General features: G+C 39.2%; 2 pseudogenes; both read left to right on the top strand.

Annotated features, from left to right (window-relative positions):
- Positions 1–4172: 4172 nt before the first annotated feature.
- On the top strand, positions 4173–4709 carry LOC117029972 (histone deacetylase complex subunit SAP18-like; annotated as a pseudogene).
- A 1324-nt stretch (positions 4710–6033) lies between these two features.
- On the top strand, positions 6034–6771 carry LOC117018658 (melanoma-associated antigen B16-like; annotated as a pseudogene).
- The last annotated feature ends 8895 nt before the right edge of the window (positions 6772–15666 follow it).

Genomic DNA, 15666 nt, shown 5'->3' on the forward strand with positions numbered 1-15666 from the left:
AACCCAAATTTGTTGGCTGCAGCTAAAGTAATGCACAGGGAAACTTATAACATAAAATGCATATAAAAAAAAAAAAACTTAAATCAATAACGTAAGTTTCCACCTTAGGAAACAAAAGAAAGAAAAGCAAATTAAATTTAAAGCAAGGAGAAAAACTGAAATAATAAAAATTAGAACAGAAATCAACAAAATTAGAAATGAGAAAACAGTAGAGAAAAATTAATGAAACCAAAAGCTGATTCTTTAATAGGATGAATAAAATTGGTAAGAAACATCAGACAAACTTCAATCGAGAGACATGATGAAAAATACTTAACAAGTACTCCTCAAAACTGTGAAAGTTGTCAAGAACAAGCAAAGTCTGAGAAACTATCACAGCTAGTAAACAGCCTAAGGAGACATGATGACTAAATCTAACATGGTATCCTGGATGGAATCCTGGAATATATAAAGAACATTAGGTTAAAAACTAAGGAAATCTGGAAAAAGTATGAACTACAGATAATAAAGTAGCAATACTGGTTCATTAATTGTGACAAATATACCATACTAATGGAAGATACTAATGATAGAGGAAACTGTATGTAGTATATGTATGTATATGGAAAATCTTTGTACTATCATCACAACTTTTCTGTAGATCTAAAACTTTTATATAATAAAAATTTATTACAGAAATAAAACACTAAAAATGTACCTATTATTAACAGTCCACTTGTTACATATACAGAAAAATGTTTTAATTTCAACTTTGTGACTTAACAAAGTTAAGCACATTGACAATTATACTTACTATGCAATTAAAACGCCCCCACATTAGTGTAACTCAGAATTTTACCCATTTTAAAGTGCTTTTGCTTTAAAATGAGGTATGGTGTAGATACACATACTAAATGAAATGAAGAAGGAAGCTTTAAAATTCTAGATGGCATTAATACTACATACTCAACAAAAACCCTAAAGAGGGAGCATTTTCTAAATCCATTGAAATTTTGCTTCCTGGCAATTGTAGTGAGTTTGGCTCAAATAAACTCTTATAAGCTTTAAAAAATTATATTAATTAATTAATTAATTAAAAACCCCAAACATATAGGCAATACAAGAACAAAAACCATTTTATGTTAATCCTATAGTACATGAGAGGTGACAAAAACAATCAAATGAAGACATACAACTTGAATCTGCCTTACTTTCATATTCCAGTCTCAAAAAAAAAGGAATGCAAGTAATAAACAAAATAAATCCAAAGAGCAATAAAATGATTCTAAGGCAAGATGGACAAGGTGATGAACTGCTTCACAACATAATCTCTCAAAGAGCAAATAAAAAATCCCTCACTGGACCTTGTGCTTGAGACTTTAGGCTTTGCCTGTGCTTCACAATACGCTACTTGGCATTTAATTACTGTGGTCAACGGGGCTTTGTGAACTGACCTTACAGATAAATAACTGGAAATGCAAAGACAAGTTTATAAAAGGCAGAGAGGTATAGTACAGAAATAGCCAATCTTTTAATTGAATTATTTTTCCTATTTCCCATGACCCAGAGAATGAATGGCCTACTACCGTGTTTCCCCAAAAATAAGACCTAGCTGGACCATCAGCTCTAATGTGTCTTTTGGAGCAAAAATTAATATGAGCCAGTCTTATAAAATATTATATACTATAAGACCTTGTGTTATATTATGTTATTGTATTGTATTGTATTATACACAGTATTATATTATATATTATATTATACCCAGTATTTTATAGTATAGTATAGTATAGTATAGTATAGTATAGTATAGTATAGTATAAGACCCAGTCTTATATTATAATAAAATAAGACTGGGTCTTATATTAATTTTTGCTCCAAAAGACGCATTAGAGCTGATTGTCTGGCTAGGTCTTATTTTCAGGGAAACACGGTAATTCTCATAAGCAATACTTGGAGTACCAATTCTAGATCTCAACCCTCTTGCCACTTCAAGACAATATTTTCAGACAAACATGCATTAGAGTTTTAATTATAGGCCTAGTCATTTATTTTATTTTTTAAATAAAGTAAAATGCTAAATCTATATATTGAGTGCCTGTAAAGTCTGGAAATACAGACAAATGTGCAAAATATCATTGAGAATATGTTCAATCTGTATTAATAAAGTAATGTTATCTGAATTTCCAGACTTTGGGGCCACTCTGAAGATTGATATATGTTTCCAGATGCATTACTAGGGAGAGAAAATTGAAAAATATGTACTTTATTATTACATTTATGTAACAGTCATAAGCACATTTATATCCATTCAAAATAAACTCATAACGAGATTATATGGTGGTGGGGATGAGGGGGAGGAATGAAGATAAAAGTCAAGAGAGAATTTTGTTATGATTGTACGTTTGGAATTCTTACTGATCAGTAAGAATTTTAACTGATCAGTAACAAATCACTTGAAAAACACTCTACCTCTCACTCTGATGCCCCAGTCATTGTGTGTACAAGGATGGAAACAGCTGGTGTCAATGTGAATCCTCCTTCTGGCCCAAACTGAGAGCTTGGACAGATCACCACCTCCCTATGCTCCAGGCTCCTCATCCATAAAATGATCATTTCTAAGGTTCTTTCTTACTTTACTATGCCAATTATTTATCAAATGATTAGAAGTCAGAAGTCAGCTATGTATCTACCCAGTGGGCCTATGCTGGCTCTTACAACTCTTCACTTCATGATTATAAGAAGTAATACACTGTTTCAAGGGATATGAACAAAACTATGTAAAAGATGTATCTACATGAGTCTCTACCTTGCAGAAAGTAAATCTTTTGGAACAGAAGATTACCAAGAGTTTAAGTTTGGCTGGAGAAGAGACCTCTGAAGAGTGTGTGTGTGTGTGTGTGTGTGTGTTTGTGTTCTTTGACAGTTCAGCAGTTGTTCTGGACACATGCATTGTGTTGCAACTTCCCCAACTAAAATCTAGCCTGAGACTAAGACTCAATCTCTATGAGAGTTGCAGTTTGACAAATACACACAGATTGATCAATCAATCAAGGAATCTTAATCAAGGAATTAATCCAAAAACCGAGCCAAGTGAAGGACCTTGAATGAGAACTGAAAGTGGCCACTCACCCCAGAAGAGAGGAGGCCCTATGGAGCCATGCTCCAGCTGTCAGTCCTGGGGAGCTCTGGGCAGGGGTGGCCAGATGTTGCAGCCTCTGACATTCTGCTAGGGGGTTTCATGGAAGTGAGTATCTTGGTGTGAAGGGTGTGGCCTCAGGTCAGCAAAGGGTGGTCTCCCAGTGCCTGTATGTGTCCAGGTGAGACTCTTGAGTGAGAACAGATGGGTGGGGTGGGGTCTCACCCAGAGCCCTGTCCCTTCAGTCAGCTCTTGGAGGCCACAGGCATGAGTGGCCAGAAGTGATGACCCTAACTTCCTCTTTGGGAGAGTGAGAGTGGTGAAGTCTTTGGTCTGAGGGTTGCAGTCACAAGTTAGGAGAGAGAGAAGTCTCCCGCCCTGCTAGGAGTCCAGGTAAGGATTCTGAATGGGTACTACGGGGACAACTCACCCCAGAAAGAAGGGGCACCCACAAGCCCTGCACCTGCTCTCAGCCCTGGGAGGTCTGGAATAACTGTCAGACTGAAATGCCCTTCATTTCCTCCCAGATGTGGAGGGAAATAAGGACTTTGCTCTAGGGAGGGGGTTCCAGTTAAACAGAGGGAGGAGTTCTAGGCCTGCCAGGGGTTCAGGTGAGGGCTCTGAGTAAGTATTGGGGTGATTACCCACCCCAGAACAGAGAAAGAGCCATAACCCTGCTGTTAGCCTTAGAAGGCCTTGCAGAGGTGGATGGACTGGTGCCCCGAGTTCCTTCTGGGGAGTCTCAGTCCTCAGGGCTGTGGAGGCCTGGTCCGAGGGGGTAACCTCAAGTCAGCCGAGAGAAGATTCCCAGGTCCTGTAGGTGTCCATGTGAGGATCTTAAATGAGGAATTATGGGACCACTCATCAAAGAATGGTGGGGCTCCATAGAACTCCATCCTTGCTATCATCCCTAGGAAGCCCCAAAATAGCTTTCAAACTAAGGTGCAGCTTGATTTTCACTTCTGGTGATGCAGGGAAGTGAGGCCTCAGGTTAACAGAGGGGAAGTCACCTAGGGTCTTTCAAGGGTCAAGATTCGGGCCCTGAGACTTCGTTCTTATGCTTGCTGTGGGGCTCAGAGGTCAAAGCGAGCATCTTGCGGGGCACAGAAGGAAGATGGCAGTGGGAGTCGGACGTCACCCAGAAGGGAATGAAGGAGCCAGAGAAGCCGATCTACTGGGAGATGTGCCCACTGCTGCTGCGCGTCTTCACCACCAATTGCCGCCACCACTGCAGGGGGGGACCAGTTTTCCCGCGGGAACGTGCCATCTAGCAAGCTGCAGATCTACACCTGGATGAATGCAACCTTGAAAGAACTGGCTAGTTTAGTGAAAGAAGTCTACCCAGAAGTTAGAAAGAAAGGCACACACTTCAATTTTGCAACTGTTTTCATGGATATTAAAAGACCTGGCTACAGGGTAAAGGAGATTGGCAGCACCATGTCTGGGAGGAAGGGGACTAATGACTCCAGGACCCTGCAGTCGCAGAAGTTGCAAATAGAAGACTACATGGACATAGCCATCACCCACTGCCCCAAGCCCTGGCCCGCCCCCGAACCGGGCACCTCCTCCTTCAGGCCACATGAGGCCATATTAAGTTTTAGTGACTATTTCTTGAGCTTTATTTTTCATTCAGTTAGATGTAAAACAGACCTACATTTTTTCCTCCCCTCGTTGCCATTAAGCCTTTAAACTCTAATTAAATTGTAATGCATCTATTTAGGAGTTAGGTTTCCCTGTGCTGTGGAATGAATATTAATAGAAAGTTCATGTTTCCAAGTCCTTCTGTAAAGTATGAAGAAAGTGCTCTTCGTATTCTATGTAAAACTGTATTGGTAAATATATGTGTGCAATTGGGAAAAAAATTAGGGCCCTGAGTGAGGGCTAAGGGGACTATTCACACCAGAACAAAAGGGCCAATCTCCGTTGTTAGACCCGGACTTCCTACTTAGGGGTCTGAGAGAAGTGTTTGTCAATCTGGTGTGGGTGGGAAGGCGGCTCTAGTTCAAGAGAGGGAAATGTTTCAATCAATGCCAGGTATCAAGGTGAAGAATGGTAGTGAGGGCTGAAATGATGACACACCTTAGAACAGAAGGGAACCCACAGACCTCAACTTTACCTGCTCTGCTGTTAGCCTGAGAATTTTCAGTCTGAGATGGCTGGCTGCAGCCAGAGAACCCTTTTTACTTCCTTCTTCAGGTTATTATGGAACAGGTGGTACAGGACAGGAGACCTGTGGGGCCCTTGAGCACTATCCTTGGGAGAAGACCCGTGGAGGCAGCCTCCATCAAAGTTGTTATGGTTAAGTTTAGCAGCGGAGACCAGTAATATCCTCCTTCTTTCCCTTAGGCTTTGAGCTTTTTTTCCCCACCCTCCCACTGACACTCCTGTTTGCTGCCACACACACAAATCATCATGCCTAGTGATAAGAGGAGTCCATGCTTCCCACATGAGTAACACTTTCAGGCCCACAGTGAGACCCAGGGCCTGGAGGATGCACAGGTTCCAGAGGCTGAGAGCGAGGCTTCTTCTTCATCCTCTTCTTCTCTGATCCGCTGCACCATGGAAGAGGTTTCTACTCCTGGGATACCCAGTACTCCCTCGGCTCCTCAGAGTACCTACTACTCTTCCTCTCTCATCACAGCCATCTCATTGAGCAAATCAGATGAGATCTCCAAGAGCCAAGAAGAGACAGAAAATTCAAGCACTTTATAATCCCTGCCAGACACTGAGAACTAGACCTTAGACCCTCTAGATCAGGAGTGTCCAAACTTTTTTCAATGTTTTTTTTACCAAGGGCCATATGCAGTAAAATACACAAACAGCCCGGCCACTCACTCGAGGTGAAGTACGTATTGCCTCACCTGGTTTATTTAAGTAAACTAAATACATTTTTGGAATTTGCTACAGGCCAATTAACAATGGATTGTAGACCGCAGTTGGCCGTAGGCTGCAGTTTTGATACTCCTGCTCTAGATGAAAAGGTCAAATCATTAGTCAATTTCCTGCTGCACAAGTATCAAATGAACGAGCCCATCACAAAGGGAGACATGATGGATGCTGTTATCAAAGAGGACATGCCTTCCCTGAGATCCTCAGGAGAGCTTCTGAGCATATGGAGCTGGTCTTTGGCATTGAGGTGAAGGAATGGACCCCAGCAGCCACTGCTACGCCCTCATCAACAAACTAGGCCTCACCTATGATCCAAGGCTGAGTGGTGAAGAGGGTGCACCCAAGACAAGCCTCCTGGTATTTATCCTGGGAGTGATCTTCGTGAAAGGCAATCACGCCACTGAGGAGGAGATCTAGGAAGTGCTGAATATGATAGACTTATATTCTGGGAGGAAGCACTTCATTTTTGGATCATTTTTGGATCACCCAGGAAGTTCACCACCAAAAATTTGGTGCCGGAAAAATACCTGCAGTACCCGCAGGTGCCCAACAGGGGTCCTCCATGTTATGAATTCCTGTGGGGTCCCAGAGCCCATGCTGAAGTCAGCAAGAAGAAGTTGCTGGAGTTTTTGACCAAGATCAGTCAGTCTCACCCCACTTGCTTCCCACCCCTGTTTGAGAAGGCTTTGAGAAATGAAGCAGAGAAGGCTAGAGCTGCAGCCAGGGCTGGCTGGCACTGCTGCCATGGCCAGTGCAACTTACAGTGACACATCCAGTAGCTCCTCCCATCCCTAATGAAGCCTGAGGTAGATTCCTCACTTTGTTTTTCATGAGGGAAGTCAACGTTTCAAATAGTGGAAGGCTGGAGGGGGAATAAAGCAAAAACACTGTATAACATCTGTGTGTGCCTATTCTATGTGGGTGACTTGGAGATTTATCTTTTTTTTTTTTTGGTATTTTTCAAGTGTTATTTCTTTAACAGGAGGTTTAATTAGCTTAAGAATCTAAGTTGTGAATGACACTATTCACACATTTGTTATCTTAAATCTGCTTGTCAGATTTAAGAGTAAGAGTTGTGATTTTGTAGTATAAATTGGAAACCATTTTTCATTTTTAGTGATCTACAACAAGATAACATGGAATTGAAAGAGGTATTTCCTTGGAAATTTATAAGAACTCAGCAGTAAAATTGTTGGGGGTCAATAAATACAGACAAAAAATAAAAGATGGTCAATTATTGGCTTCTCTTGCCCTGTTTGTCTGTTCTATAAAATTAAGATAGACATGTATGTATATTTGCTTAGTTTATTCAAGAATATAGAAGGACTATTAATTGGACAAACATTCTCCAAACATTAATTGGACAGCCCTTTGGAAGTCACCACACTAGTACTAGGGACGTTAGGTTCAACAAGACCCAGCCCCTATCTACGGTACTTAGTATCTAGGAGCAGCAATTATATAATGATGCTGGTGGGTATCCTCTAAGACCTAAGGAACAAGGAAAAATGAAGGAGAAGATCAGAGATCCATATGAGAGGAGTCAAGTGTGAATGCCCTGAGACAAGACATACCGGGGCCTTGGGAAACTAAAAGGCCTTCAGTGGGAGGTAATTTTAAGCTATGCTGAGTGGTGGGGGAGATGAGACTGTGGGAGTGGTGAGCAGATGCCAGACCTTCTGGAGTATCTCAGAGTTGAAAGTCAATAAACTGGAACTCAAAACTGCACTTAGCATCACTTTGGGATCAGGGGTAAACCAGAGAAACCTGCACCTGGAACAGAAATGGAAGTTGTCCTGTCATCTTGTCACAGTGCAATTGAACATAGAGCACAAACTGGTTGTTTTATGCACAGTGTCTCCAAGGAGCTTCTGAGCAATAAGGGTAATATTCCTTTATGGTGCCAGCAGCTACTGGTCTAACACTATTTGTCTTGCTCTTAGAGAGCTGGAACCTACTTCATTCAAAAAACATTTTTATGAGGTTATCTTGAGTATAATCGGTCAAACTCTGTGTGAGATCTTGATTTTTGTTGGCAGTAAAATGAATGAAAACCAGGGTGGTTTGGGAAGAAGGGCATCTGGGAGGAATGAAAGGAGTTGGTCCTTACACAAAATCTAGGAACTTTCTGTTGCATCCAGCTGAAGAAAATTCCCTCAAACCCGAATTAAATAATCTGTCCTCTAAGGGGGAAGATTTACTTAGGTTTTCTTGCTAATCAGCATTTTTAAGTGATTTGTACAGTGCTCTAGCACACTTCATATTCTCTGACATCTCCTGGATAAGTAAATCCCAGATCAGAGAGTGGTAGGGTCTGGGATCAAAATAATATTAACAGTAACTGTCAACCATTAAAGATCCAGTGCATTCCATGCAACATGATAGTTGTTTAACATTCAGCATATACATTCCAACAATCCTAAAAATCGGGGCTTATCAATCCCACTTCACAGATGAAGAAACTAAGGCTCAGAGAGCTTGGCCATATATCCAAGTTCACATGGCTACTATGTGGCAGAACTGGGACTAGACCCCTCATCAGAAATTGTCTGGGACTCACATCATTCCCACTCCTCCTAGCCTAAGCCAGACCTTTTGTCTCTTAATTTGTTTCTCTTCTTACTATTTCAAAATGTCTCTCAGGTGATAAAAAAGAATGACCCTGAAGCCAAAGCACTAAAAACATACCTAAAGAAGGGAAGTGAAAATGAGAAACACAATTTAGGGGTTGACTATGGGCTTTGTATTACCTAGGGTTTTGCTGCCCTTAGAGCCATGGTTCCTTGAGAGCTAACTCTCTCTGCCCAGGGGCCAGCATTTTTGTCCAGCTCCAGCTCTTTCCTGAATTACAGTGCCCTTCCCCTGACTCTTACCCAGTGTGCCCTCCTGCCCAATTTTGGAACCTGACCTACTGACCAGCTCTTTACTGCACCCTTCTCTGGAGGCCCAGCCCTGCTCCTAGTGGAACAAACAGTCCAGAATTGCCTGCCCTCCCCCTGACAGTATTCCAACTCCCTGAAGCCATTCCCTGGCTGGCCCTCACCATGGAATCCTTCTGATAGCAACAGGACCTTCAATAGAAAGTTTACTTTGTAGAATGAATTTTCGACAAGTGGTCATCATCTGTCAGCATCTCCACTACATTCAAGGTTTTCCAAATGGACTGGTTAGTAGAATATGATTTGGCACAGAACCTACTGGTTTGGAGGATATAACTCTGAAGTTAGAAAGGGGTTTTTTGAAACCACCCTAATATTTGAATTAAGATTTTAATAGGGTGTCTTATTTGAAACTGAACATATGTACCTATCTGGGCAGAAATTGAGAATAACTAAATGGTCAAAATCAAAGCCTCTTCCATAAATGGCAGACGAGGAAGGACCATGGAAATCACTGTATAAGCAAATTATCTAGAGAAACTGAATTTCTAAAAACCCTGGAGTCCTTCTAGAAGGTAGAAAATGGTTCCCTGGCAGACATGATAGCTTTGATTTAAAATAATGATGATGATGATAATAATAATAATAATAATAATAATAATAATAATAATAATTTCACCATCCTTCCACTGCTTTTGTCTGTGTACTTTCCCCAGGAGAAAATCCAGGTTTTTAGTGTGCCTAATGGCGCCTATACAGGTGTCCAGGCATGTTCAGTCAGGTGGTATGTAGCAGGGACTCGCAAGTTGAGATACTGATCATGCACCAAAAGGAAAGAGAAAATTCTCTGACCACTGAGATTATAGAGGTTATCACAAAGATCAGTGCAGACAGATGCTATTGAGTGAAGAAGGGTGAATATTTCCTGCAGAGATATTCAGTGTCCTTTGGAAAATTAGATGTAATCCTGTATTTGAAAGCACCTACCTCATCTTAGACTCTTGAGAAAGTTGGTGAATTACAAGATGAATTTGCACTTCTCAGAAACTTGTCCAAGAAATAAAGAGGGTTGATGTCATAACAAATTACATAATAGTTACTCTTGATTGAGCACATATTATTTAACAGTTTGTGTTTGTGGGAGAGACAGCAAATGCTCATCCATATCTTGCCTGCTCTACTTCCCAGGTTCCTGGAAATACTACAGTACCAGGTGCACTCATAGCTAGAAAGGATCATGGGACTTGCCCTTGCCACTGAAATATAACGTAAGCAAAGCAATGTTTTCCAGTTCCAGGATAAGCCATCTGAGAATCACTTTGACACTTCTGATTTTCCTTCAATTCAGCAGCAAACATGGAGAGACTGTGTTGAGACTGGAACTACAAGATGGAAGGGGCGTGGATCTCTAGTTCAACTCATAGCAGAGAGTCCCTGCCAACCCCTACCTACTTTTATGTGCAGAATGAAAAGATGTTGTTATATTAAGCCATTCAGATTTCAGATTTTGTCTGTTTTATCAGGTAGGAGAAACTTTATCTTACTGATACATAGCTACTACTTCTGCTGTTAGACTTATTTAAATATTTTAATTACAAAAGTATTAGCACAAAGAGTCTTATTGCAAAAAAAGAGTCTAACTACAGATAAATTACAATTCCACATTTTATAATGTTCCTTCAAAATTTAACCCTTTTTCAGTTAACCACAATTAACAATCTGGTGTGTTAAAGCTGATTCTATGTTATCTATATATAAAAGTATTTAATAAACCTATAATTATGATCTTTTAATATACATGAGTAGTGATATACATCTTCTTCTACTTGCCTTTGTCAATTAATAAATTAAAAGATCTACTAATAAAATGAATGAAGGATCTTTCCATAACAGGACAAATAGATGTACTTCACTTCTGTTACTATCAAGAATCTCAGTGTGCGGGGGCCATAATTTAACCATTCGTCCACTTACAGACACTTAGTTGCTTCCCACTTTATGCTATGGTGAATAAGCATCTTTGAACATGAATTCCTTGGAAATGTGCATGTTTTTTTAAAGGTATAGCAGAGTGGAAATTATGTTAAAATAGAAAATGAAATTACTTTAACTTTTTATACATATTGCCAAAATTTCATTCCAAAAATGTCATACCAATTTATACTCTCACCAATTATTATACATAGATACCCTACATTCTCACATACATTTATTTTGTCAATTTTTAAAATTTTGTTTCAATTTAAGGGTAAAAATATTGTTACAGAGTTATTTTAATTTATATATTCCTACTTTCTAAATAGGTTGAACAGAAAATTAACTTGGATAGGCTATAGCCCCTATTTATTCAACCAAACACTAATGTAGTTGTTGCTGTGAAGGTATTTACAATGGTTAATTTTATGGTTTTAACTTTATGTGCCAACTTGGCTGGGACATGGTGCCCAGGTATGTGGTTAAACTTTATTTTGGATGTTTCTGTGAGGGTGTTTTTGGATGACATCAACATTTAAACAGATGGACTTCAGGTAAAGCATATTGCCCTTCATAATGTGTCTGAGCCTCATCCAATCATTTGAAAGCCTGAATGGAATAAAACATTGACCTTCCCTCCTTCCCTCCTTCCCAGAAGGGGGGATTCTGCCAGCAGATGGCCTTGGAACTGGAACTGAAACATCAGCTCTTTCTTTGGTATCCAAACTGCTGGCCCACCCTGAAGATTTTGGACTTACCAGTTTCCATAATCACTAGAGTCAATTCCTTGGAATCAATCAATCTCTCTCTCTCTCTCTCTCTCTCTCTCTCTCTCTCTCTCCATAAAACCTTTACTAATAACTTTATAGATGTAATTAAAGTCCCTAGTCAGTTGATATTAAGAGAGATTATCCTGGATAATCTGGGTGGGGCTGATTCAATCAGTTGTAAAATCACAACAGCAGGGTTGCAAGGATATGTGGCTTATTAAACATTTGAAGTCAATCAATGTAATCTACTATATTAACAGACTAAAATAAAATCATATGATCATATCAATAGATGCAGGAGAAATATTTGACAAAATTCAACACTTACAATGATTTAAAAAAAAGATCAGAAAAAAAGAAATAAAGTGGAATTTCTTCAATTTGGTAGACAGCATCTTAAAAAAAATCTACAGCTAACAAACTTACTGGTGAAAGACTGAATGCTTTTCCCTAACATTGAGAACAAGGCAGGGATATCTGCTCTCATCACTCTTGTTCAACATAGTTCTGGTAGTCCTAGCTAGTGAAATAAGGAAAAATACAATAAAAGGCATACGTACCAGAAAGGAGAAATAAAGCCATCCCTGTTTGCAGATGACATGATTATCTACCTATAAAATCATAAGAAATCTATGAAAATAAGTAAAATACCTCCTTGAACTAAGAAGTGAATTTAGCAAGGTCACAAGACACAAGGTAAACATATATAAAGCAATTGCATTTCTATACACTAACATTAAAAAATAGAATGCCATTAACAGTCACTTAAAAATGAGATACTTAGATGTGATTTAACAAAATATGTACAGGATTTGAATGCTTATAACTACTGATGCTGAAACTCTGAAAGAAATTAAGAAAGATCTAAATAAATGGAGAGATATACAATGTTCATGAATTGGAAGACTCAACATAGGTAGCAAAGATGTCGTTTCTCCCCAAATTGATATATAGATTTACTGTAATTCCTATACAAACCCAGCCAAGTTTATTCTAAAAGCTATATGGAAAGGTAAAGGAACTAGAAAAGCTAAAACAATTTTGAAAAAGAAGAATAACATGGGGGGAAACAGATTTTCAGATTTTAAGACATTATGTAGCCACAGTAATGAAGGTTGTGTGGTATCAGCAGAGGGATAGACACATAGATCAATGGAAAAGAATAGAGAACCAAGAAATAGACACACATATGTGTGCCCAAGTTAACTTTTGTCAATTGCAAAAGCAATTCAATGTAGGTGGTATAGCCTTTTCAATAAATTATGCTGGGGTATTTGAACATTCATAGGGAAAGAAATTAACCTTGACTTAAGCCTAACAGCATATATAAAAATTAACTCAAAATATGATCATGGACTTAAACGTTAACAATTAAGCTACAAAATATTTAGAAACGAAGAAAATTTTCAGGGTTCAAGAGTTTTTAGACTTGACCCATAAAGCACGGTCCATAAAAGAAGAAAATTCATAAATTAGATCACAACAAAACTAAAATTTTTTGTTCTGTAAAAGACCCTGTTAAGAAGATGAAAAGACAATCTATATACCATAAGAAAATATTTGCAAACCATGTATCTGGGAAAAAAAAGTAATATCTAAAATATATAAAAAACTCTCAAACTCAACAACAGAAAAACAATCCGATTAGAATATGGGCCAAAGGCATGAATTGACATTTCACTGAAGAGGATAAACAGATGTCAAATGAGTACATGAAAAGATGTTCAAACTCATTAGCCATCAGAGAAACACAAAGTAAAACCACAATGAGATATCATCACATATCTATCAGAATAACTAAAATAAAAATAGTGACCAAATGCTGGTGAGGATACAGAGAAAATGGATCACTCATACATTGCTAGTAGGGATGTAAATGATACAGCTGCTCTCAGAAACAGTTTGGAGGGTAACGGGGGAGGAGGGTGGGAGATGAGGGTAAGGGGGATCAAATACATGGTGATGGAAGGAGAACTGAACCCTGGGTGGTGAACACACAATGGGATTTATAGATGATGTAATACAGAATTGTACACCTGAAATCTATGTAACTTTACTAACAATTGTCACCCCAATAAATTAAAAAAAAAAAAGAAAAGAAAAGAGAGAGCTTTAAAAACAAGAAAAAGAAAAAAAGAAAAAAGAAACAGTTTGGCAGTTAATTATAAAACTAAATATACAACTACCATACAACCTAGCAATTACACTTTAGAGGTGATGAAAATGTTTGCTGCCTTCATTGTATCAATGTCAATATCCTAGTTGTGTTACTATACTACATGTTTGCAAGATGTTGGTGTTCAAGGGAACTCTATTATTTCTGCTTCTCTGGTTAAACCCTGATAGACTGAGGAAAAACACTAAATAAACAAAACAAAAGCAAATAACAAGGTACTTTAATTCAAGCTGTGTGTGTGAAGATGGTGAGGAGGAGACAGATTTGAGAGTTTTAGGTAATCAGTGACTATTGAAATTGTGTATGTGGCAGGGGCAGGGAGTCTATAACAAAAATATTGGCTGACGTAGGTTGAAGCTAATCCTCTTTGCTGACATTGCAAACAGAGGAGAATAGGAGAAAAGGGAGAGTTGGTGGCAATTTGACTTAGAGGTAGAGATGAGGAAGGGTGTGGTGGATGAGGTCAGTGTGGGCCACTTAAGGTTCTACTGGCTGTCCAGGTGGAGATGTCTAGTAGGCAGTTCGAAAACATGGGTCTGGCTATCAGGAGAGGGGCCCAGGCTGCAGATTCACTTTGGCTGCACCAATAGAAGTCACTTAAGGTCATAAGTTTGGGTAAAATCAAGTGTTGTTTATATAGTAGTCTACATGCTATCGGATGTCATCCTCTCTCCTGAAAACACAGCTGGAAACCAAAATTACACAAAGCTCAGTAAACCTAGGGAAGAAGTTAAAAGGGGAAAGTACTCACCCAGAAATCCACCAATCAGAGAAAGTTTTCCTGTGTGTCTTTAAGCTTTCTCTTTTAAGCACATACTTGTGTCTTTGCCTATGTATCATCTATGCCTATGTATTTGTGGCTTATTATATGTGTGTGTATGTGTGTGTGTGTGTGTGTGTGTGTGTGTGTGTGTGTGTGTGTGTGTGTGTGTATGATCATGATTTTTCAGTCTCAAATCTGCTATCTTGGGTTTCTTTTAGGACTCTACTCTTGATTGCCTTTGTTCAAGGCTGAGTTTATACCCCCACCAATACCCAGACACTTATCTGCTGTTATTACTGTTTGTTTTAGGCAGCTGGTAACTCTCCAATAACTAGAGTTCTCACTACATCCAGAGCAAGGGGCTGAATGCAATCTCATTCCCAAGTCTCTAGATGCTAGGGCTCTATCATGCATCCTATATCTAACTGCCAGACAGTGGTTGTGAAAATTTAAACATGGGACTTTTTCTAGCTGAAGCTCTCCCCAGAAATCCCATCTATGAACATAAGGAAAGCCAAGCAGTCTGAGTAAGGTGGGGACTGCAAGCCCAGAGTCTTGTCCACTCAGCCCCTTCTACCCCTGGGGGCAGTGGGCCCTGACACCCACAGAACTCTAAGGTGCCCTCTGAGCACTGCTGGGAAAACTCAGTGCTAAAATACCCTGCCTCAGACATGGACTTCATCTAGGGCTCCCAGCTATCCTGAATACGCAGGACATGGTCTATGTATGATTTCGTCCTGCATTCTATATTGACTTTGTCAGGATACCCTAAATGTCCTGTATACAGCTTTTCTCAATAAGTTACAAAATTTTACCAGTTAAAACTATTTTTCAACCATAGTGATTGGTGATTAAATCACTTATGTGGAAAATGGTACCTCCAGAAATAAAGATCTTATCTCTAGAAGTTTGGCTGAGGGAAGATCAAAGGGAGGGAGGTAGAATTAAAGAAAGGAGATATTCAAGAAAGAATATTTTTGGCTATAGACCCAAGTTGCGAAAAATTCACTACCATTAATTTCATGTAACTTCCAATCAATATAATGAGACCATCAGTGACTGCCTTTCTCCAGTAACTAAACTTCTAAGAGATAACAAGT

Source organism: Rhinolophus ferrumequinum, chromosome X (assembly GCF_004115265.2).
Source record: "Rhinolophus ferrumequinum isolate MPI-CBG mRhiFer1 chromosome X, mRhiFer1_v1.p, whole genome shotgun sequence".
NCBI lineage: Eukaryota > Metazoa > Chordata > Mammalia > Chiroptera > Rhinolophidae > Rhinolophus > Rhinolophus ferrumequinum.